The sequence below is a fragment of the Odocoileus virginianus genome, unplaced genomic scaffold, assembly GCF_023699985.2.
Source record: "Odocoileus virginianus isolate 20LAN1187 ecotype Illinois unplaced genomic scaffold, Ovbor_1.2 Unplaced_Contig_35, whole genome shotgun sequence".
In the NCBI taxonomy this organism is placed as follows: Eukaryota; Metazoa; Chordata; class Mammalia; order Artiodactyla; family Cervidae; genus Odocoileus; species Odocoileus virginianus.
The window spans coordinates 488331-515057 of record NW_027224352.1 but is presented as its reverse complement, the minus strand read 5'-3'; the positions used below and the strand labels follow the sequence as shown (position 1 = coordinate 515057).

General features: G+C 38.1%; 1 protein-coding gene across 4 annotated transcripts in view; it reads right to left on the bottom strand.

Moving 5' to 3' along the window:
- NBDY (negative regulator of P-body association) overlaps nucleotides 1-26727 on the bottom strand; it is a 90028-nt gene that overhangs the window by 26815 nt on the left and 36486 nt on the right. For 2 of the 4 annotated variants that reach the window (XR_011486613.1, XM_070464625.1), the window contains one exon: nucleotides 4457-4707. The gene's annotated coding sequence lies outside the window, so the exon portion shown is untranslated. Of the gene's footprint in view, nucleotides 1-518; nucleotides 4708-20155; nucleotides 20196-26727 lie in introns of those variants that run through there. The other 2 variants (XR_011486615.1, XR_011486614.1) reach the window with 2 other exon arrangements.

Genomic DNA, 26727 nt, shown 5'->3' with positions numbered 1-26727 from the left:
GCTCTGCTCTTTCCCCAGGATTTTGGCAGGCCCTGAAATTCTCTTTTCCTACAAGTTCTTTCATCATGCCAGCACAGTGAATAAAACTGAAAATGCAATGGTGCTTGGATGGGGGCCACCTGCAAACTTCCACTGGGGAATCAGAACCTGGGTGAAGTTTGGGCCTCCAAGGGGGAGAAGGGACAGGAGACATCCTTGTGAAGACGAAACAGAATGGGTGCTTTTCAAGGGGCAAGGTCCATGCTTTCCTTGGATGTTTTAAAGGAGTTACTATTCCCAAAGAGTTAACAAAATAAGAAAATAATATATTTGCCCTTGAATCAATAGGTGGAGGTTGGGATGGCGGAGGTGGATGAGGACTAATAAACTTGCTTTGACTCTGACCTTCCCAAGCACTTTTCCAGTTGAGAATCACTGGAACAGCCAGGCATGGGACATGGCCCCTAGGCTGAGAGATTGTCCATCTAAAATAGGCCTTCAGTTGGGAACTGGACTCTATCGTGTTGTAAATCTCCTACCTTAGGGAAAATGGCCACACCAACACCCTCAGAGACACATGATCTGATTGGCTGAGCTGCAGCTTGAGTACAGGATGATTGGTCTGCTCCTGAATGAACAAACAAAATTAGACATATAGATACAGAGAACATACTAATAGTTACTAGTGGGGGAGGGGGGTGGGGAAAGATGAAATTGGTTAAGTGGTCAACTTATGATGTTAAATGAAAACTAAACTTTTTGTGGTGATCAGGCTATAGTGTATAAAGAAAAGTATACACTTCTTATATTGAAATATATTTCAATATTGTATACATGAAACTTACACAATGTTATAAACCAATGTTACTTTAAATACAAGAAATTTAGAGCTCTCCACAAGAAAAAAACACATGTGCTCAAGGAATGCTACTCACCAATACAAATAATTAAAACTCACCAATAAGACAGCAAAAAACTGATTAAAAAATGAGCCAAAAACTTTATCAGACATAGCATCAATAATGATATACACATGACAAAGAAGCATATGAAAAAGTGCTCCACATTAGATGTCATCAGGGAAATATAAGTTTAAGCAACAGTAAGATACCACTACACCCATTAGCATGACCAAAATACAGAACACTGAAAGTAGCTAATGCTGGCTGGGATATGAAGAGCAATAGGAACTCTAATTCATTGCTTGTTGGAATGCAAAACTGTACCACCACTTTGGTCAGCAGTTTGTGATTTCTTACAAAGCTAATCCAATTCTTTTCCTACAGTTCAGCAATTGCACTCTTGATATTTACCAAAGAATTGAAAACTTATGTCCAAACAAAAATCTGCACAAGGATGTTTATGGGAGCATTATTCATAATTGCCAGAACTTGGAAGCACCCAAGAAGTCTTTCAATAAGTGAATGGATTTATAAACTGTGGTACATCAAAACAGTTGAATATTATTCAGCAATAAAAATAAATGACCTATCATGCCATGAAGACATGAAAGAAACTTAAATGCACATTACTAAGTGAAAAAGGCCAATCTGAATGGAGTACATGTTGTATGATTCCAGGGACATAACACTCAGGAAAAATCACATCTATGGAGTCAGTAAAAAGATAAGTGGTTGTCAGAATTTGGTGGTAGGGAGAGGAGAGATGAATCAGTAGAGCACAATTTTTAGTGTGGTGTAAATACTCTGTGCACTACTGTAATGATGTAGGCATATCATTATACATTTGTCCAAACCCATAGAATGTAAAACTTAATGTAAAACACCAGGAGAGAATCCTAGTGTAAACTGTGGATTACAATGGGTCAATTTAGGTTCATCAGTTGTGACAAATACACCACTGTAGTGGGTGATGCTGATAATGGGGGAGTTTATGCACCTATTGGGGTGAGAATGCATGGGAACTCTATACTTTACACTTAATTTTTCTGTGAGCCTAGAACTGTTCTAAAAAATAAAGTGTTTACAGAAAAATAACCTTTTAAAGAAGAAGCCCTGTCACATGGTGCAACATGAAATGAGGACATTATGCTAAGTGAAATAAGCCAATCACATCACAAAAATACATATACTGTATTATTATACTTATATGAGGTATCTAGAGTAGTCAGTCTCAAAGAAACATAGAAAGTGAAATGTTGTCTGCCAGTGGCTTGGTATAGAGGTAAATGAATTATTTAACGTCCATAGAATTTTGATTTTGCAAGATGAAAAGGGATTTGAGATGGATTGTATGATATGAATATATTCAACACTACTAAGCTGTACAGTTAGAAATTATAATTAATTTTATGTTCTGCATATTATACCACAATTTAAAAAAGGGAAGGCATTCTGATACATTGCTACAACATGGATGAAACTTGAAGAGGTTATACCAAGTGAAATAAGCTATATACAAACATTGTATAATTCCACTGATATGAGGTACGTAGAGTAGTTCAATTCATAGAAACAAAAAGTAAAATGGTGGTTTTCAGGAAATGGGGGGAGGGAGGAATGGAGAGTTACTGCTTTATGAATACAGAATTTCAGTTTGGGAAAATGAAAAATTCTTGACAATGGGTGGTGGTGACAATTGCATATAAACTATGTATAAATGTACAATGGCTGATTCGTGTTGATGTATGGCAAAGACCACATTATTGTAAAGCAATTATCCTCCATTTAAAAAAAAGGTTAGGGACTTCCTTGGTGGTCCAGTGGTTGAGATTCCATGCTTCCACTGTGGGGAGCATCGATTCAATCCCTGGTTGGAGAACTAAGATCCCAGACACCACATGGCATGGTCAAAAACATTTTTTAATTGAAAAAGAGTTAAGTTAAATGATTAAATGATACATTTTATATTATGTATATTTTATTGCAATTTAAAAAACCCATAGGTATAAAGTTTAAATTCTGTAAAACAATTTATACAAATCCTCATGATCACCTCTACCTATCACTCCTGTCTGATTCCTCACCACTCCATCTACTTTATAGTTTAGCTAAATTGTTTTTTAATTTGTCAATTAGGAAATGTTTTCATGCTTAGTGAATATATATATATACTACTTTTTAATCTGTCTTGTGTCTCTTCGTTTTGGGAATTGCCACTTCCTGATTCAGTATGACTGTGGTGAGACTGTCAAACAGGAGGCCAACCTTCCTCTCCATAGAGGTAATAATATAATCTTTAAACTGGCCAATCAGAGCACCCATTCTAGTGGATAGTGATTCGTCCATAAATTCATATGTGATCCAAGCAAGGCCAAACTGAGTACTTTTGGAGCTATTGATATGGGGACTTGGAAAAGAGATTGCTTCTCCTTCTGAGTGTGTGAGCTTAATGTAATATAATTCTGAAGGTACTGAGGTACCATCTTTCTCAGTATGAAGAAAAAGGCTGAAATTGAAGTAAGCAAAGGAATGCTGAACGGAAAGATGAGGAGAGATCACTGAAGGCAGCTTCAGTATGTAGATCCAGACTTGCTTTATAAATTTGTTTAATTAACTGCCTTTTCTGTTAGACTGCAAGCTACAATGACTACTATCTTACTCACCCTCATATTTCCATAGTTTGTAGCATTTATTACATCATAAATAAACACCACCTTTTGAAAAACTAAATTATTATCTATGGGGTATGCTAATTGCACAATAATATAAATATTCACCAAAGTTTTTTCTAATATTTTTGTGATTTGATGTATTTAATTTAAATTTGTAGTATGAGGCGGGAGATCAAATCTGTTTTTTCCCCATATGATCAGCCAGATATTCTTTACACAATTTAATGAATGATTCAGCCATTCCTCACTTATTTGAAATACTAACTTTAAAGTCTTATGTGTGTCCATTTCTGGGGGTTTATATCCTGTTATATTGACTTGCATACACATTTGTACATGAATAATAGATTGTTTTAATTATTGTATTATTTCTATATTATTTAATGTACATAAAGATCTCCCAAAATGTAACTTTAATTTTTTCTATGATTTATGAAAAATACATGAACAATGTGAAAATACTAAAAATTGCTGACTGAAATTTTTCCTTTTTTTATCATAATTTTTATTAATGTTTTTAATTAAGATAACCTATTTGTTTAATACTGAGTGTTTTAGAAGTAAATTGGAAAATAGCAAATAAAAAGCACAGCAGCCATCTTGACCAAGAAAGCAGTTAAGATGTAGAAGAATAAGGAATACAATAGAATAGATAAGATACCATAGAAAAGTTGACAGTAAAGAGAATGTGCCAGGAATTTAATTATTTTTCATATTTTCCCTCAATCCACCCCCCCCCCTTAATTCTTCTGGTATTTTCACACTATAAAGAATGAGTGAATTGTCATTCCTAGGAAGAAGGTCATACTTTGATCCAATTTTACTGATACTTGGAATTACTATGAAACCTTTACTGAAAATTCACAATTTACTAGATTGTAGTCATATAGAACTAACAGCAAATGAGAGAAAAACTTTATTGGAAACTTAATGGATTTATAAGAATTCAAAGTTATACAGCAAAGACTGAGTGTCACCCAAAGAGAGCATTGACTGGCTGCTGCAAGGCCACCTCACAGGCATTATTTTCTTTGGTGAGGTCATCACAATCCAGGCTGGGGTCTTCAACTTTAGAGATCTACAGCTTGATACTGGTCATGTCCCAGAATCCACCCAAATTCAGGAGGTGAAGTTTCGCTGATTATATCATAAGACTGAAAGATATAAAAGAGGACAATTTATGCATTCATATTGAGAAATACAATAATCATACAGATTAGATATGTCTCTTGAGAAGTTAACACCCCACTTTTCCTTCTAGGCAAATTATATGGGAAGCAAAATTATTAGTGTATTTCTTCATTAACATTAAATCAAAGTCATAAGATGCTGATAACTGGCATCTTATTTATACCTGGTGTAAATTTGCCTGCACAATGATTTATCAGACACATAGACCAGATGTTTCCATTACCCAAGGCATTTTTCCCTGAGAAAAGTTCTAGGATGTCTACCTCTCTATTTCTTATTTTTCTAGACTGCCATAATTGATCAACTGGCCTCATTCTCATCCCATTACCCATCAACATGATCTTTTATTCTCCAGAAAATCTGTATTTATTTACAGAAATAATACATGTTTATAATTGAACAGTATATAATTCAAACAACATAGACAAAATTATCCTTGTCACCAAACTTCTATTTTTCTTCAGTTCTATTTCTAAAGGAAGTCACAGATACCAGTTCTTTCTAAATCCTTTTCTATGCATTTAAATGTTCATACAAATAGTACTTACAGTAATATAAAATTTTAGACAGAGTTTGAATATAAATTAGTTCATTCTGCAATGTTTTAATTCACTTTAATCCATTTAATAAAATATCAATGCTTTTCTTTATCAAAATAGATCTATCTACATATTTCAACAGCCTCACAATATTATACTGCATGACAGAATAGTCATTCCTCTCTCAAAAGGTATTTCTTTGAAATTTTTCTTTATAATAAAGAAGCATATTTGTTCATATGTAAGAATTTTCCCATAGAGTCCATAAGTAAATTATGTGTCAAAGAGTACACACTTTAAAGTTTTAAGGCTGTTAATATAAAAATACATACTCTCATAACCAGTGTATATATCACCACATCCTCCCTAAAACAGATTACATAGATTTTTGATTGTTGCAAATGTGATGTGCTAAAAATGGTATTTGAATTTTACTTCCATGATTAATAAAGAAGTTAATTAATTATCATTATTGGTCATTAATATTTTGCCTTCTAAGAACTGTCTGTTCCTTGAACATTTTTCTATCAAGTTATTTGTATTTTTGTGTTATATATAAAAGTGTTTTAAGGACTCAAATCAAGATGGTGGAGTAGGAGGATGTGGCCCTCTTCCCATGAACATATCAAAAATACATCTACAAGTGAAAAAAATTCTCACTGAAAACTAACTGAAGACTAGCAGAAAGACTCCTGTACAATCAAGGTTGTAAGAATTGGGTAGGAAGGGAAAAGAAATGATCAGGTTAGGACTTGTGCCTCTGGGAGAAGATTCAGAGGAAAAGGGAGACTATACAGGCATAGACATTCACTGGAGAGTGCATAGTTTGAGCAACATATTGGATGACCCACCCCTGGAGTCTGACAAATGGAAGCGCCCCCTTGGCTGATTGGAGCTGACAAATGGAAGCGCCCCCTTGGCTGATTGGAGGCTCAGTGGGACTAACAAGAGGGCTGTGGGAAGCCTTGACTCTCTTTGTGATGAGCACTTGAATGCTTGCTTGCTCCCAAACACATGCAGGGAAGCTTGAATTGAAACCACACAGGTAGTTGACTCATTTCCTGTGACCAATCTGGTATATGCCCCAGCCTGAATCAAGCAAATACTCTAGCCCTATTTGCCTCACACTGAAGCTCCCCACTAAAGCAAAAGCAGTCAGAAATGAAGAAAGAGCTCAGCCAAAAGATGCCATAGTGACTCAGACACTAAGGGTGTCTGAGCAGGGCCTGGGCAGCCATTGTGGTTGATAGCACAAGCAGCACATCACAGGAAAACCAAATCTCTGAAAGTGGCCAGACTGTCATACCATACTCTGTGCCTTGACCCTTGTTCAGTACCCACACCATTACCTCTTGCCCCAGCACTGCTCTTCTCTGGGGCTAAGGGAGCCCGTGCTGGAAAGCAGAATATACACTTCAAGGGAACTGAGGTATTTCAGACTCAACCCTCAGGGCTTCTGTTCCAGCAACTTGAGATCTGACCCAACCCCTAATAGGGTGGCAACAGTCACTGAACAGAGGGAAAGTCCCCCCTTGCATCTGCCCTCTGCCCTAGCCCCTGACTCTCCAGCCCCATCTTCTACCATGATAGATGCTAGCACACCCTGAGGGAAGATGTGACTTGTGTTCACATCAAATCTAGCTCTATCACCAAAGTCACTGGGCACACATAGACTCACACATAAGGACATCCCTTCAAAATAATTGTTTTACTTAATTTCATAGAGACAGAGGAGAATAAGCAAATCGAGAAGACAGGAATTTTTCTCAACTGAAAAAGAAAAAAAGAACCAATGAAACAGAAATGAACAACTTACTAGATAAATAATTCAAAGCATTAGTAATAACAATGCTAACTAAATTATGTAAGAGAATAGATGAGCACAATGAAAATTTTAACAAGGAAGCAGAATATATATATATATATATATATATATATATATATAAGTAAGGAATAAGGTTTCCCTGGTGATTCAGTGGTAAAGTATCCATCTGCCAATGAAGGAAACAGGGGTTTAATCCTTGGTCTGAGAGGATCCAACATGCTGCAGGACAACTGAGCCTGCATGCCACAAACACTGAGCTTGTGCTCTAGAAACCAGAGCCACAACTGTTGAGCCCACATGCTGCAACTACTGAAGCCCATGCACCCTAGAGCCCATGCTCTGCAACAAGAGAGGCCACCAAATGAGAAGCCTGTGCACCATAACTAGAGTAGCTCCCACTCACCACAACTAGAGAAAAGCCTATGAAGCAATGAAGACCTAGCACAAACAGAAATAAATATTTTTTTTTAAAGAAGTAAAAATAAAATAAGTAAAAAACACACTAGAAGAAGTGAACAGCAAACTAGGTGATACAGAAGAATGCATACAGAAGAATGCACTCCATCTAAAAGATAGAATAGAAATCAGCAGCACAAGAGGAAAAAGAAAAACAAATAAAAAAAAATGGAAACTAATTAAAATATTTGGAGGGGTAACATCAAGCATAAAAACACTCACATTATAGGGGTCCCAGAAAGAGAAGAGTTAGATAAGGAGGTAAAAATGCATTTAATAAAATTATAGCAGAAAATTTCCCAAACCTGGAAAAGGAAAGATAGTCACGTATAGAAAGACAAAGGTTTAACCCAAACAGACCCACAGCAAGACACAGTCATAATTTAAATGGCTAAAGTCAAAGATAAATAATTCTAGGTCATGGAGTAGATGAAACTGTTGGAAGATCTTACTGGAGGTCCCTTCTTTCTCAATATCCCTGGAATATGCATCCACTTGTCATCCCTCCACTAGAAGCTACTTCAAGGATATGGTATTGTGAACATAATATGTTTCTGGGACTATCTGGATGATCTATATACAGGACTGAACCCAATTAAAACCTTTATATGCATTATAAAATTCTGGCAGCCAGCGTGGTCTGTTCATCATGTAGTGCCCAAGACAAGCCTCATATGTACTGCCAAAGTGACCTTGATAAAGGCTATGCAGATGGCGGACAAAATGACAGAGTAGAAGGGCATAAGCAATGCCTTCTCATTAAAACATGAAAATCACAGCTAATTGCTAAAGAACAATTGACAAAAACACAGGAATCTACCAAAAATTGGTACCCAGTATCCAAAGACAAAACAGAAGTGGCAATGAGACAGAGTGAAAGTCCTGAGCCTCACGTCAGGATTCCCAGCCTGGGGTTCTGTCAACAAGAGAAGGAGACCCCAGAGAATCTGGCTTTGATGTATTCCTCTGATCACAGGAATTCCATGGGACAGGAAGAAAGAAAATCTGCACTATTGGAGAGGGAAAACAAGACCCTGTGAGCATCAGGACATGGAAAAAAAATCAGTGACCTCATAAGAGACTAGATCACACCTACCTGTTAGTATTGAAGGGTCTGCTGTGGAACTGGGGGTGGCTGTGGCTCACTGCAGGGACAAAGACACTGGCAGATGACAGTTCTGGAAAGTACTCATTGGTACAAGCCTTCCTGGAGGACACCATTTTCTACTCAAGACCTAGCCTCACCTAACAGCCTGGAGGCTTCAGTGCTGGGAAGTCTAAGGCCAAACAACCAACAGGGAGGGAACAAAGTCCCACATATCAGCTCACAGGCTGGGTAAAGCCTTCCTGAGCAGAGTTCTACCCACCAGAGAGACAGGACCCAGCTCCAACCACCAGCAGGAAGGAACCAGATCCTCTCACCAAGAAGCCTGCAAAAGCCCCTTAGACAGCCTCATCCAGCAGAAAGCAGACAACAGAAGCAAGAACTACAATCCAACAGCTTGCAGAAAAGAAACTGCAATTACAGAAAGTTAGACAAAAAGAGATGAAAGAGGAATATATCCCAAATGAAGGAACAAGATAAAACCCCAGAAGGACAACTAAATGAAGTGGGGATAGGAAATATGCTGAAAATTAATTCAGAGTAATGATAGTGAAGATAATCCAAAATCTCAGGAAAAGAATGGAGGCACAGGTTGTGAAGATGCAAAAAATGTTTAACAAAGATGCAGAAGGACTAAAAACAAACAAAGGAAACTATAAGCAAAGTGAAAAGACAACCTTCAGAATGGGAGAGACAAATAATAGCAAATGAAACAACTAACAAAGGATTAATTTCCAAAATATACAAGCAGCTCATACAACTCAATACCAGAAAAACAAATAACCCAATCAAAAAGTGGGAAAAAGACCTAAACAGACATTTCTCCAAAGAAGACATACAGATGGCTAACAAACACATGAAAAGATGCTCAACATTGTTCATTATTAGAGAAATGCAGATCAAAACTACAATGAGATATCATCTCACACTGGTCAGAATGGCCATCATCAAAAAGTCTACAAACAGTAAATGCTGGAAAGGGTGTGGAGAAAAGGGAACACTCTTGCACTGTTGGTGGGAATGTAAATTGATACAGCCACTATGGAAGATGGTATGGAGATTCCTTAAAAAACTAGGAATAAAACCACCATATGACCCAGCAATCCCACTCCTAGGCATATACCCTGAGGAAACCAAAATTGAAAGAGACACATGTATCCCATTGTTCATTGCAGCACTATTTACAATAGCTAGAACGATGGAAGCAACCTAGATGTCCATCAACAGATGAATGGATAAAGAAGTTGTGGTATATATACACAATGGAATATTACTCAGCCATAAAAAGGAATGCATTTGAGTCAGTTCTAATGAGGTGGATGAACCTAGAACCTATTATACAGAGTGAAGTGAGTCAGAAAGAGAAAGATAAATACCATATTCTAACCGTATTCTAACACATATATACAGAATCTAGAAAAATGTTACTGAAGAATTTATTTACAGGGCAACAGTGGAGAAACAGACATAGAGAATAGACTTATGGACATGGGGAGAGGGGAGGAGAGAGGAGAGAGATGTATGGAATGAGTAACATAGAAACTTACATTACCATATTACCATATGTAAAAGAGATAGCCAACAGGAATTTGCTGTATGGCTCAGGAAACTCAAACAGGGGCTCTGTATCAACCTAGAGGGGTGGGATGGGGAGGGAGATGGGAGGAAGTTTCAAAAGGGAGAGGATATATGTATACCTATGGCTGATTCATGTTGAGGTTTGACAGAAAACAGCAAAATTCTGTAAAGCAATTATCCTTCCATAACAAATAAATGAAAAACAAACAAAGAGATGAAAAATACACGAGAAAGAATCAATATCAGAGGAACTAAGGGAGAAGAACAGAAAAGCAAGCTGGAAGATAGAATGGTGGAAATGACTGCTGTGGGACAGAATAAAGAAAAAGGAATGAGAAAAAAAATGACAGTCTGAGACCTCTCAGTTCAGTTCAGTTCAGTGCAGTCACTCAGGGGTGTTCATTGGAAGGACTGATGCTGAAACTGAAACTCTAATACTTTGGCCACCTTATGCAAAGAGTTGACTCATTGGAAAAGAGACCTCTAGAACAACATTAAATTTATGAACATTTGCATTATAGGGATCCCAGAAGGAGAAAAGAGACAGAAAGGACTTGAAAAAAATACTTGCAGGAACAGAGAGTTACATTTTAATCAAACTGACAAAAATTAAAAACAAAGAAAAGATATTAAAAGCAACAAAGAAAAAGCAACAAATACCATACCAGGGAACTCCATAAGGTAATCAGCTGATTTCCCAGCAGAAACTTTGCAGGTTGGAAAGGAATGGAATGGTATATTTAAAGTGATGAAAGGGAAGAACCTACAAACCAAGAATACTCTACCTAGCAAGGCTCATATTAAGATGCAACAGAGAACTCAAAAGTTTATAGACAGGAAAATGTTAAGAGAATTCAGCAACACCAGACTACATTTGCAACAAATGCTAAAGGAAATTCTGTAAGTAGAAAAGTCCACTACAAAAAACAAGACCATTACAAATAAAAAAGTTGATGGATAAAGACAAGAAAAAAGGTAGGAAATTAACTACACAAAAATATGATATAAAAACAAGCAATTGTGAGGAGAGTACAAATGCAGGATACTGGAAATGCATTTAAAATTAAAACACAAACAGAATGACCATCATCAAAAAAAAACCTACAAATAACAAATGCTGGAGAGGATGTGGAGAAAAGGGAACACTCTTGCACTGTTGCTAAGAATATAAACTGATATAGCCACAACGGAAAACAGTATGGGAATTCCTTAGAAAATTACCATATGACTCAAATTCCACTACCAGGCACATACCCTGAGAAAACAACTAAAACAGACACAGGTACCCTAGTGTTTACTGCAGCACTATTTACAATAGCCAAGACATGAAAGCAACACAGATGTACACTGACAGATGAATGGATAAAGAAGTTGTGGTACATATATACAGTGGAATATTATTCAGCCATAAAAAGGAATAATTTGAGTCAGTTGAACTGAGATGGGTGAACCTAGAGCCTGTTACACAAAATGAAGTAAGTCTGAAAGAAAAGAGAACAAATATCATACAGTAAAGCATACATGTAGAATCTAGAAAACAGTACTGATGAACCTATCTTCATGGAAGGAATTGAGACACAGATGTAGCAAACAGACTTGTGGACACAGTTGGGGAGGGAGAGAATAGGACAAATTGAGAAAGTAGCATTGACATATATACAATACCATGTGTAAAATAGATAGCTAATGGGAAGCTGCTATATAACACAGGGAGCCAGTCTGGTGCTCTGTGATGACCTAGAGGAGTGGGATGGGGGATGGGGTTGGCGGAAAGCTCAAGAGATTTCACACACACACACACACACACACACACACACATTGCTTCAGTCATGTCTGACTCTTTGTGATCCTATGGACTGTAGCTTGCCAGGCTCCTCTGCCCATGGATTCTCCAGGTAAGAATATTGGAGTGGGTTGCCATGCCTCTCTACAGGGGATTCCCCCCCGCCCCCACCCAGGGATCAAATCCAGGTCTCCTACATCTTCCACATTGCAGAAGTTTTATATATATATATAGTTAAGTCTCATTTGCATTGTTGTATGTTAGAAACTAACAATATTGTAAAGCAATTATCCTTCAATTAAAAAACAAATTAAAGATCAATAATTTAAAACAATCCCATTTATATATAGACTGCTATATTAATACTTCATAGTAACCACAAACTGAAAATCCACACTAAATATACATACAAAAAAGAAAACAAACACTCCAAACACAAAACTAAGTTTAAACATCAAATCAAAACAGAAGAGAACAAAAGAGGAAGGGAAGAAAAAGACCTACAAAACAAACTGAAAAAAAAATTAACAAAACTAACAAAATGGCAATGCAAACATATATATTAACAAAAGGGTGGTAAAAACATACATATCAATAAATACCTTAAATGTAAATAGATTAAATGTTCCAAACAAAAGACACAGGCTGGCTGAATAGATACAAAAACAAGACCCATATATATGCTGCCATAAGACAAAATAGACCTTAAAATAAACTGTTTTAAGAAACAAAGAAGGAAACTACATAAAAACCAAGGGGTCAATTCATGAAGAAGATTGCAAATTGAAAACATATATGCACCCAACTTGTGCTTCCCTGATAGCTCAACATAAAGAATCCACCTGCAATGCAGAAGACGCAGGAGACCCAGATTTTATCCCTGGGTGGGAGAGATCCCCTGGAGAAAGGCATGGCAACCCACTCCAGTATTCTTACCTGGAGAATCCCATGGACAGAGGAGTCTGGCAGCTACAGTTCATAGAATCACAAAGAGTCAGACATGGCTGAAGCAACTGAGCATGCACGCATACACCCAACATAGAATCCCAATGTATGAGGCAAAACCTAACAGCCATTAAACAAGAAGTCAACAGTAACACAATAATAGTGGCATTTTCGTCTCTAACATTCCACTTTCATCAATGGAAGATTAGTCACACAGAAAATCAATAAGGAAACACAGGCTTTAAATGACATATTAGATCAGATGTACTTAACTGATATTTATAGGATATTGCATCTAAAAGCAGAGGGATACACTTTCTTCTCAATTGTACACAGAACATTCTCCTGGATAGATCACATCTTGGGACCCAAATCAAGCATTGGTAAACTTAAGAAAGTTGAAATCATTTAAAAATATTTATTTATTTTAATTAAAGGATAATTAAAATAGTGTGATGGTTTTGCCATATATCAGTATGAATTAGCCATAGGTATGCATGTGTCTCCGCCATCCTGAACCCCCCTCCACCTCCCTTCCAATCCTATCCTTCCAGGTTGTCACAGAGCACCAGTTTAGTGTGCCCTGCTTCACACATCAAACTCACCCTGGTCATCTATTTTACATATTGTAACATATATGTTTCAATGGTATTCTCTCAAATCATTCCACACTCTCCTTCTACCATTGAGCTTTTGCACAAAGAAGGAAACTACAAGCAAGGTGAAAAGACAGCCCTCAGAATAGGAGGCAATAGTAGCAAATGAAACAACTGACAAAGAATTAGTCTCCAAAATATACAAGCATCTCATGCAGTTCAGTACCAGAAAAATGACCAACCCAATCAAGAGGTGAGCAGACCTAAACAGACTTTTTTTCCAAAGAATACACACAGATGGCTAATAAACACATGAAAAGATGCTCAACATCACTCATTATTCAGTTCAGTTCAGTTCAGTTGCTTAGTCATGTCCGACTCTTTGTGACCCCATGAATCACAGCACGCCAGGCCTCCCTGTCCATCACAAACTCCTGGAGTTTACTCAAACTCATGCCCATCGAGTTGGTGATGCCATCCAGCCATCTCATCCTCTGTCATCCCCTTCTCCTCCTGCCCCCAATCCCTCCCAGCATCAGGGTCTTTTCCAATGAGTCAACTCTTCGCATGACATGGCCAAAGTATTGGAGTTTCAGCTTCAGCATCAGTCTTTCCAATCAAAACCCAGGACTTATCTCCTTCAGAATGGACTAGTTGGATCTCCTTGCAGTCCAAGGGACTCTCAAGAGTCTTCTCCAACACCACAGTTCAAAAGCATCAATTTTTCAGCGCTCAGCTTTCTTCACAGTTCAACTCTCACATCCATACATGACCACTGGAAAAACCATAGCCCTTGACCAGACGGACCTTTGTTGGCAAAGTAATGTCTCTGCTTTTTAATATGCTATCTAGGTTGGTCATAACTTTCCTTCCAAGGAGTAAGCATCTTTTAATTTCACATACTTAGCTATAAAAAGGAATGCATTTGAGTCAGTTCTAATGAGGTGGATGAACCTAGAGCCTGTTATACAGAGTGAAATAAGTCAGAAAGAGAAAGACAAATACCATATATTAACACATATATATGGAATCTAGAAAGATGGTACCGATGATCCTACCTACAGGGCAGCAAAAGAGACACGATGTAAAGAAAAAGCTTTTGGACTCAGTGGGAAAATTGACATCTTGTCAAGAATCTTTTTCTGATCACAGAATTATTGAGATTAGAAATCAACTGCAAGAAAAAGAAACTGTAAAAACTACAAATATGTGGAGGGGAAGCAATATACTACTAAAACAACCAATAGATCACTGAAGAAATCAAAGGAAATTTTTTATAATAAACAGAGACAAATGAAAATGAAAGCACAATGATCCCAAATCTATGGGATGTGGCAAAGCAGTTCTAAGAGGGAAGTTTATAGCAATACAATCTTACCTCAGGAAACAAGAAAAATCTCAAATAAACAACCTAACTTTATACCTAAAGATACTAGGGGAAGAGAAAAAAACAAAACCTCAAAATAGTAAAGGGAAAGAAATCATAAAGATTAGAGAAGAGATCAAAGAAATAGAGCTGGAGAAAACAATAGAAAAGATCAATGAAAGTACAATCTGACTCTGAAAAGATAAATGAAACTGATAAACCTATAGCCAGATTCATCAAGAAAAGAGGGAAAGTGTTCAAATCAGTAACATTAGAAATGTTATTGAATTTCATTAGAAATTTCATTTCATTAGAAATGAAAAAGGAGAAGCTACAAAAGACATCACAGAAATACAAAGGATCATAAAAGACTACTACAAGCAACTATAAGTCAATAAAATGGACAACCAGGAAAAAAATGGACAGATTCTTAGAAAGGTACAGTCACCCAAGATGGAACCAAGAAGAACTAGAAAATATGAACAGACCAATCACAAGTATTGATATTGAAAGTGTGACTTTAAAACTTCCAATGAACAAAAGTAGCTTCAGAGGTTAATTCTCTCAAACATTTATGGAAGAGTTAACACCTACCCATCTGAAACTATTCCAAAAATTTGAAAATAAGTAATACTTCCAAATTCATTCTATGAGGCTACCATCACCCTGATATCAAAACCAGACAAAGATATCACAAAAAAGATAATCACAGGCCAATATTAGTGATGAATATGGATGCAAAGATTCTCAACAAAACACTGGCAATCCAAATCCAACAATACATCAAAATAATCAGACACCATGATGAAGTGGAATTTTCCTCAGGGATACAAAGATTTTTCAATATTTGCAAATCAACCAGTGTGATATACTGTATCAATAAACTAAAAAGCAAAAACCATATGATCATGCAAATAGATAGAGAAAAACCTTTTGACAAAATTCAACACCCAATTATGATAAACTCTCTAGAAGGCAGACATAGAGGAAATCTACCTCAACATAATAAAGGCCATATATGACAAACCCACAGCTAACATCATACTCAATGGTGAAAAGCTGAAAGCATTTCCTCTAAGATCAGGAACAAGACAAGGAGTCCACTTTCACCACTTTTATTCAACAGAGTTTTGGAAGTCCTTGTCAAGGCAATCAGAGAAAAAGAAGAAATAAAAGTACTGCAAACTGGAAAATCACAAGTAAAACTGTCACTGTTTGTTGAAGGCTTTAAACCATACACAGAAAATCCCAAAAGATGGCACCAGAAAACTAGTGGAGTTCACCAGTGAATTGAGTAAAGCTGCAGGATTTAAAATTAATACAGACAAATCTGTTGCTTTTCTATACACTAACAGTTGAAGATCATACAAAGAAATAAAAGAAACAACCCCATTTACCATCACATCAATAACAGTAAAATGTCTAGGATTAAACTGATCTAATGAGGCAAAGGCCAGTACTGTGAAAACTATAAGATCCCAATGAAAGAAACTAAAGATGACACAAAGAAATGAAAAGATATGCCATGCTCCTGAATCAGAAAAATCAATATTGTCAAAATAATTATACTACCCAAAGCAATCTACAGAATCATTGCAATCCCTATTGAATTATCAATGGCATTTTTCACAGAACTGGAATAAAAACATTAAAATTTGTATGGAGATATGAAAGACTATGAGAGCCAAAGTAATCTTAAGAATGAAATTCAGAGCTGGAGGAAATCAGGCTCCCTGACTTCAGACTCTACTACAAAACTACAGCTATCAAAAGAGTATGGTACTGACATAGAAACAGAAAAATAGATTAATGGAACAAACAGAAAACTGAAAATAAACTCACACATCTATGGCCAATTAATCTATAACAAAGGAGGTTAAGAATATACAATGCAGAAAAGACAGTCTCTTTAATAAGTGCTGGGAAAACTGGACAGCTACATGTAAAAGAATGGAATTAGAACACTCCCTAACACCCTACACAAAAATAAACTCAAAATGGATTAAAGACCTAAAGGTTGGGTGGAATATCATAAAACTCTTAGAAGCAAACCCAAGCAAAATACTCTTCTACATAAACTGCAGTAATATCTTGGTGAACCCACCTCCTAGAAAAATAAAAAGAAAAATGAAAAGAAACAATTTGGACCTCATTAAACTCACAAACTTTTGCACAGATAAGGAAATCATTAACAAACTGTAAAGGAAAACCATAGAATGGGAGAAATATTTGCAAATGAAGCAAATAACAGGGATTATTCTCTAAAATTTATAAAGAGCTCATGTGGCTCAATAAATCTCATACACACACAACTCAGTTAAAAAAAAAAAAAAGAGCAGATGACCTAAATAGATATTTCTGCAGAGAACACATACAGATGGCCAAGAAGCACAGAAAAGATGCTTAACATCACTAAAAATTAGAGAAATGCAAACCAAAGCTACAATGAGAAAAACACCATTTATAGTTTGATAGGGTTTGCACTGTATCTGAGGATTGCTTTGGGTAGTATAGTCATTTTTGCAATATTGATTCTTTCGATCCAAGAACATGGTGTAGCTTTCCATCTGTTAGTGTTGTCTTCTATTTCTTTCATCAGTATATTACAGTTTTCTGCATACAGGTCTTTAGGTAGGTCTATTCCTAGGTATTCTGTTCTTTTGTAGAAATAGTGAATTAGATTGTTTCCTTAATTTCTCTTTCTGATTTTTCATTGTTAGTGTATAGGAATACAAGGGATTTCTGTGTATTAATTTTGTATCTAGTGACTTTACTACATTCAGTGGTTAGATCTAGTAATTTTTTCGTTTCCTTCATCTTTAGGATTTTCTATGTATAGTATTATGCCATCTGCACACAATGAGAGTTTTACTTCTTTTCCAACCTGGCTTCCTTTTATTTCTTCTTCTTCTCTGATTGCTATGGCTAGGGCTTCCAAAATAGAACTACAACAAAATTTTTCACAATTTGTATGGAAAAACACAAGACCCCAGACAAAGCAAGGCATGCTGCAGTTCACAGGGCCACAAAGAGTCAGACAAGACTGAGCAAATGAACAACAACAACGCCAAAGCAATCTTGAGAAAGAAAAACAGAGCTGGAAGGAATCAACTCTTTCTGACTTCAGACTATACTACAAAGCTACAGTCATCAAGACAGTATGGTACTGGCACAAAAACAGAAATATAGACCAATGAAACAAGATAGAAAGTCCAGAGATAAACACGCACTTATGGGCACCTTATCTTTGACAAAGGAGGCAAGAATATACAATGGAGAAAAGACAGCCTCTTCAATAAGTGGTGCTGGGAAAACTGGACAGCTACATGTAAAAGAAAGAAACTAGAACCTCCTAATATTACACAATACACAATAATAAACTCAAAATGGATTAAACACTTAAATGTAAAGCCAGAAACTATGAAGCTCTTAGAGGAAAACATAGACCATACCTTCCTTGACATAAATCATGCCAAGATCCTTTATGACCCACCTCCTAGAGTAATAGAAATAAAAATAAAAATAAACAAATGGGACCTAATTAAACTTAAAAGCTTTTGCACAGCAAAAGAAAGTATGAACAAGGTGAAAACACAACCCTCACAATACAAGAATAGTAAATGAAACAACTGACAAAGGATTAATCTCCAAAATATACAAGCAACTCATCAGCTCAATACCAGGATAACAGACAACCCAATCCAAAAGTAGGCAAAATCCTTAAGTAGATAAGTAGGCATTTATCCAAAGAAGACCTACAGATGGCTAATAAATGTATGAAAAGATGCTCAATACTGCTCATTATTAGAGAAATGCAAATCAAAACTACAATGAGGTATCATTTTACACCAATAAAACTGAGAATAAAACTACCATATGACCCAACAGTCCCACTACTGGGCATATACCCTGAGGAAACCATAATTCAAAAAGACACATGTACCCCAATGTTCATTGCAGCACTATTTACAATAGCTAGGACATGGAAGCAACCTAGATGTATACTGATAGATGAATGGACAAGGAAGCTGTGGTACATACATACACAATGGAGTATTATTCAGTCATAAAAGAATGCATTTGAGTCAGTTCTAATGAAGTGGATGAACCTAGAGCTTATTATACAGAGTGAAGTAAGTCAGAAAGAGAAAAAAAATATTGTATATTAACACATATATGTGGAGTCTAGAAAGATGGTACTGATACAAACGTATTTCCATGGCAGCAATGGAGACACAGACATAGAGAACAGATTTTTGGACAGAAAGGAGGAAGGAGAAGGTAGGACAAATGAAGAGTAGCATTGAAACATATACATTACTATATGTAAAATAGATAGCCAGTGGGAATTTGCTGTATGACACAGGGAGCTCAAGCCTGGTGCTCTGTGACAACCTAGAGGGGTGGTATAGGGTGGGAAGTGAGCGGGAGGTACAAGAGGAAGGGGACATATGTATACCTATGGATGATTCATGTTGATGTATGGCAGAAACCAACACCATATTGCACAGCAATTATACCCCAATTAAAAATCAATAAATTAAAAAAAAAACTACAATGACATATCACCTCATATCATATCACATATCACCTCACAACAGTAAGAATGACCATCAAAAGTCTACATCATTAAATGCTGGAGAGGGTGTAGTCAAAAGGCAACCTTCTTTCACTGCTGGAGGGGATATAAATTGGTTCAGCCACAGAAGAGAATAATATGGAAGTTCCTCAAAAAACTAAAAACAGAGCCAACACATGCTACTGCAATTCCACTCCTAGGCATATATCCAAAGAAAAACATGGTTCAGAAGGATACATCCACACAGTGTTCTTTGCAGCCCTGATATGGAAGCAACATAAATGTCCATCAGCAGAGGAATGGATAAAGAAGATGTGGTACACATATACAAGGGAATACTACTCAGTCATAAAAACAACAAAATAATGCCATTTTAAGCAGCAAGACCTGGAGATTATCATACTAAATGAAGTAAGTCAACCTGAAAAAGACAAATATATATTAGTATTATTGCTTATATGTGGAATCTTAAAAAAATGATACAAACGAATTTATTTATGAAACAGAAACACACTCACAGACTTAGAGAACAACATTATAGTTATCAGGGGGAAGGGTGCAGGGCAGAGATAGACTGGACATTTGGGATTGACATGTACACACTACTATATATAAAATAGATAACCAACAAGGACCTACTGTATAGCACAGGGAATGCTGCTCAATATTCTGTAATAACCTAAATGGGGGAAAATGAAAAATAATAACTGCATGTTTATATATAACTGAATCACTTTACTCTACACCTGAAACACAACATTGTTAATCAACTATGCTTCAATATAAAGTAAAAGTTTTTAAAAAAGAAAAAAATTATAAAGGTAGCAAGAGAAACAAAATAGATTTATATACAAGGAACCCCTCATAAGGCTATCAGCTGATTTTTCTGCAGAAACTTAACAAGGTGGAACGGTGTGGTATGAAATATTTAAAGTGTTAAAATGAAAAAACTGCAACCTAGGATTATCTACCCAGCAAGATTATGACTTAGAACTGAAGAAGAGATAAAGAACTTCTCTGAGAATAAATAAGATTTCTTCTATACTAAACCCACCATATAAGAATGTTAACGTGTATTATCTAAGTAGAAAAGAAAAGGCTTTAACAAGAAATACCTAGACTAAATGAAAAATCCCACTACTAAAGGTAAATATATGGCAAAGACTGAGATTCCACCTCTTAAATCAGCCAGTATGAAAATTAAAAGTAAAAATAAAATGCAAAATCAAATATAACTGTAATAATCAGTAAAGGGACAAACATAAAGCTGTAAAATATAACATCAAAAACTTAAAGTATAGTGGAAGATAGTAATATTAATAAATTTAGGTCCTTTAGTACTTGCTTTAAGTTCAAGCACTTCCTGTTTAAAACAAGTAGATATAGTAATAAATAAACACATATGAATCCCATGGTAGGCACAAATCAAAAATCTATGATACATACACAAAAACAAATGAGAAAGGAATGCAAGCATACCACTAAAGAAAATCATTGAATTCCAAAATAAAGAAAAAGGAAGAACTACAAAAAAACTGGAAAAACATGTAACTAAATGGCAATAAGTACATAATATCAATAATTATTTTACGTCAAAAGACATACATGCATGCTAAGTTGCTTCAGTCATGTCTGACTCTGTGCGACCCTATGGACTGTAGCCTGCCAGGATCCTCTGTTCATGGGACTCTCCAGGCAAGAATACTGGAGTGGGTTTCTGTGCCCTTCTCCAGGGGATCTTCCTAATCCAGGGATCAAACAGTTGTGAAGGAATACGTTGGTGACGCAGGGGAGAATAGTTGGGTTAATGTTCTTACAATGTAAAATGGTTAGGTGAAGGGCAGGTAACAAAAGGACTTCAAAGGAGGTGAAGCAGCTACTTGAGAAAAGGTTGAGTCTGATTAGACTTCAGGAGCACTTCTACTGCAAGAGGTACAAAAAAAGTTAAAGAAGAATTCACAGTTTTCTCATTGGTGTTCACCAAAAAGCAGTGACCATAATTCAGTTCAGTCCAGTCGCTCAGTCGTGTCTGACTCTTTGTGACCCCATGAATCACAGCACGCCAGGCCTCCCTGTCCATCACAAACTCCTGGAGTTTACTCAAACTCATGCCCATCGAGTTGGTGATGCCATCCAGCCATCTCATCCTCTGTTGTCCCCTTCTCCTCCTGCCCCCAATCCCTCCCAGCATCAGGGTCTTTTCCAATGAGTCAACTCTTTGCATGAGGTGGCCAAAGTACTGAAGTTTCAGCTTCAGCATCAGTCCTTCCAATGAACATTCAGGACTGATCTCCTTCAGGATGGACTGGTTGGATCTCCTTGCAGTCCAAGGGACTCTCAAGAGTCTTCTCTAACACCACAGTTCAAAAGCATCAATTTTTCGGCACTCAGCTTTCTTCACAGTCCAACACTCACATCCATACATGACCACTGGAAAAATCATAGCCTTGACCAGATGGAAACCTTTGTTGGCAAAGTAATGTCTCTGCTTTTTAATATGCTATCTAGGTTGGTCATAACTTTCCTTCCAAGGAGTAAGCGTCTTTTAATTTCATGGCTGCAGTCACCATCTGCAGTGACTTTGGAGCCCCCCCCCCCAAAAAAAATAAAGTCTGACACTGTTTCCACTGTCTCCCCATCTATTTCCCATGAGGTGATGGGACCAGATTACTCTAACACAAATGGGGTATCCCTTTGCCACAGGATCCAGATGCTGGCTATAATACACTGTGGATCTATGGTGAATCCTGTTTATAGGTGAGTACCCCAAGGGCATCCCCTATCCTTTCATATAGAGAAAGGGAAAATATGATAATTAGAATGCCCAAGTTTAGGTGGGTTCATCATATTCTACCTTAAGGCCTTGAAAGCTTCATGATCTAGTTCTCCTATAAAACTGGGTCCAAATTGTTACAGCTGAGTAAAAATGTGGACATTTGGCCATAAGAGAGAAACTGCAATCCAATATCAGCAACAACTAACCAGAGAAAAACTTGGTGTTGGTGCATTGTATGAGGTTTTAGAAAAATTAGGGCAACATAAAGTCTATCTAAATCTAGCTGAAACCCTTTTTCTGACATCAGAAACCCTTTCTGAGGAATTCAAGCCTCAGAGCAGCATTTAAGATAGCTTTCTCAAACATGGATTTGGGAAAACTGCAGTTTTTCTTTTGCAGCATTATGACATTTTAAGGTTAAAAGCTTTAGCAAGTGGATGCTGTCTTTCTGTGTGGAGGCATAAGAAAGAGAGCAAAGAAGCATATCATCTATATATTAAAACAAAGTAAAACTTCTGTGGAACTTTATGTCTTTCAGAACAGTCAACAGGATGTGTGAGGAATAAGGACACTCAGTATAACCCTGAAGCATTACTGTCTAGAAAATTGATTCCGCTCCCAAGTAAAGGGAAAAAGTTATTGAGTACATACTTTCATTAGCTGGAAAAGTAAAGAATATGCTGGATAAATCCATTATGGTAAAGAATTTACTTCCAATAGGAATGGACTTTAGTAATGTATGAGCATTATAGATCATAGGAATAACAATGTTGTTATCTCCATAAAGGTTGCAAACAAAGTTCAAGACTCAGCTCTTTAGGTTTTATCAACTGTAAAATGAGTGTTACCTTAGCAAGTGCAAGGGATAAGGAGGATTTCAACACGTAAACTTCTTTCAATAGCTTAATGGAGAAGAGATTATTTATAGGATATTAATTAATGCTGGGAATGGATGATAGAGTGTTCCAAATGAATTTCAAGGTGAAGTTCTCTGTAATTTTTATGAAAATCAGTTGAATATTTTGCCAAAAAGGAAATAGCTGATACAATAGTGAAAAATAATTAGTGTTTATGCAAAAAAATCCACAATAAATAACCTAACTTTATACCTGATGCAACTAGAAAAAGAACAACCAAAAAAAAAGTTAGTGGAAAGAAATCATAAATATCAGAGCATATATGAAGAAAACAATACAAAAGATAAAAGAAACTAAAAGCTGGTTCTCTGAGATAAAAAACAATAATAAACCTCTGGTCAGACTCCTCAAGAAAAAAAAAGGGTTCAAAAAATAAAAGTAGAAAGTTAAGAAAAGAAGTTACAATGGAAACCACACAAATAAAAAAATCATGAAAGATTACTACAAGCAAACATGGGAACGAAATACACAATCCAGAAGAAATGAACAAATACTTAGAAACGTACACCCTACCAAGACTGAAACAGGAAAACAGAAAAACTGAATAGGTCAATGACAAGCGAAAAATTGAAAATGATTTTAAAAACCAGCCTAGCCAGGCTTCTGGATATGGAGGCAACAGCCTGTAAGTATACAGTGAAATGTGTGCTGTTCCCTTCACGCCCTTGGTCTTGGGAACCTAAAGGGAGCAGGGCACGACTTGAGGAGGCTCCTACTGGCTCACCTCTAGACTTTAAGAGCTCCCATAAGCATGACAGCTGTAAGGAATGCAAAGTCAAGAGATGTTTTTGCAAGCCCTGAGCTCCTCTTGCTGTTTCATTGCCAAGTAACTCGTGGAACACCTTCGGTTTTATTTATGTTTGGTTCTTGGAGTTTTTCTGGAGGATGGCAGGGATCTCCACCACCAGAGAAGGGAGGAGATGTCGATGATGCAGGGAGGAGTGGAAACTGAACCACACTACTTACTGCTTTCTCCTACACCCAAACTCCAACCTGCAACGCTGCCTGCCCCTGGGCCCTGTGCAACGGTGCCTCATTGTGTCTCTCACGCAACATACACAAGGAGTGACAGGTAAACACAAGCTGCCTGGAGACCAAAGGACAGGCTGCCAGGCAGCCCCTTGTCAGGAGCAGTCCCTCTTGAGTCCTTTCCAGTGCTCCGGACCCACCGATCAACCGACAAACTAACCAACCAACTGGGTGGTAGGCCTGGCGGGCCTCCAGAAGGCAAAAGGAGAGGCATGGTCAAGTTCGGATGCCCTGAGCATGTCAGGGCTAAAGAGCCCGGGGCATGCACGTGGGGCTCAGAAAGGCTAGGGAGGACTCCGGGAACTGTAGGTTAAAAGCGGGAGCTGAAGGGCATACACGAGAGGGATGAGATAATAATCTCTGATGGCAATTAAAGGATGGTTGTGAGGGAATGCCCCTCACTCCCACAGGAAAAGTAAAAGTGTTGGCGGGGTTGACGCTCCCAGGCACCCGCCTGACCCTGCCTTCAGGACACAGGGAAGAACTGAAAGGAAGGAGCTGAAAGTGGAGAGCAAACTGAAAGCACAAGAAAGAATCGCAGTGGAGGTGAAGTGTGAAGGGGGTCTCCAGTGTACTGTGTCCCAAGTAGGTAGGTGGAACCAGCTATGGCCTCCTAAGAGAAAAGCTGTCAGCCAGAGAAGAGCCGTCAGCCAAGGCAGAGCTTCAGCCATGTAGGCAAGGGGCTGAACCCCGTCCAGACAGAGGCCTGTTCTGCAATGCCCTAGTGCCCAACTGGGAAGTAGAAAGACAAACAGAAAAGGGGCAAGGAGGAAAGACAGGGAACAAGGAAGGAAGGACAACCATCAGGTCTGCTGAGACTTGGTGGAGTGGGTGCCAGCATGTGGGTTGGGAGTGTGGTGGGGCCTGAGCAGGCGTGTTTTCAGGAATGTAACCCTGTGTGTGGGTGTGTGCCCCAGTTCAGGACAGTAAGCTCGGGCAAAGGCAGGGGAAGGTGTGAAGTAATGAGAGTAGGGATTCCGCCACTTGCTGGTTCTAATCCCTGCCCTCCTTCCTTCCTCCCTGCATCTTCCCCAAGTAAGTGTCCCACGAGTCCTGATGTTTAATGCCTGGGAAAGATCCACCTCAGGTCCTACCTAACAGGAAGGTGGTGACTTTGGTTTTCGTGGGTTGTTTGCTGTGTGTTTGGTTTCTCTCACCAATTTCGAATGTTGGCCTACTTCCTGGGACAGCTTGGCCTAAGTAGAAGAATGTTCAAAACTGCCACTCCTCAGTTCTAAGAGTCCTTAAGATACTTCCAAGTGTGGGAAATCCCTGGGACATGGATTTCCTTTCCTTTGGAGCCCCCACCTGTTCGGGTTACACACTTAGGAAGACTTTAAAGGAGCAGAGAAAGGAACCATTGAGGAACTTACAAAAGAGACTCAAGATAACTTTCCACACTGGTCTCTCGTGAGGCACTGGGTGGCATGGGCACAACATCTTTAAACACTCACGCCACAGTGACCACTTGCTTTCCCTTGCACCCACAGACCAAAACAATGTCCCTGGCCTTTTCTGTGAACAAAGACTGTGGCCCTGCCCTCAGCCACTGCAGCTGCACCCAAAGGTGTCCCCCTGAGAGGGACTCAGGATGGGGAAGAGCAGGATACAGGGCCTGGATAGTTCAGATGTGGATCTAGGAATGATTTCAATGGGCCCAGACTTTGGAACCTTCCCAAACAGAGAATGAGATGTCTGGCTGTTTTCTGTGTATATATGTATGTACACATGTATGTTTGCTGGCTTTTGCTGGCCTGGGGTGGGGGGAAGGGGGGTGGGGGAGGGTTGGCATGGGGGGGTGGACTATCAGTAACCTTTCAATGTTCCCCCACGTTTTAATTTTTTCCTCGCTGTTTTTCAACAAAATCTCCTAAAATAGGCTGGCTCCTTCCTCCCTTACCTCTGGGGAAACCCTTCCTCAGAGCTATTGGAGCGGCTGTGGCCCTGTGGCTGTACACCTCAGGAAGGTTTCCAAATGAAAGGAAACTGTCAGCTTTCAGGTTGTGTTTTCCTTCTTTGCACACATCCCGAAACTCTCTGGATAAAGGCCCTGATTCCCTTGTCATGCTTGCCGTGCCTGCTTGTGTGTGTGTGTGTGTGTGTGTGTGTGTGTGTGTGTGTGTGTGTGTGTGTGTTTAAGGGGGATCCATAATTCCCCTGGGGCAGGGGTGGGCTTCCAGGGTGAATACTAGGCTGTCAGGGGTTAGGTTGAGAAGCTGAGAGATCTACATGGCAAACTAATCCACCAAGCTCCCTTCTTGCCACCTGACCCCTTCAATCCCCAAGCCTGCCTCCTCTCTCCCTTCCCCCTAAACTCCACCTACTCCCCAGAGGATAAAAATTAATAGGATTGCTAGTGGGGGGAGGGCACCTGGAAAGACTGAAGGTGACATGCGGACGGGATCCTGGTGCAGAACTGGAGCCTGCGAGAGCCTGGCTACCAAGGCCTATAGGCAGTAAAGACTCAGATGGTAAACCTGTGGACAAAT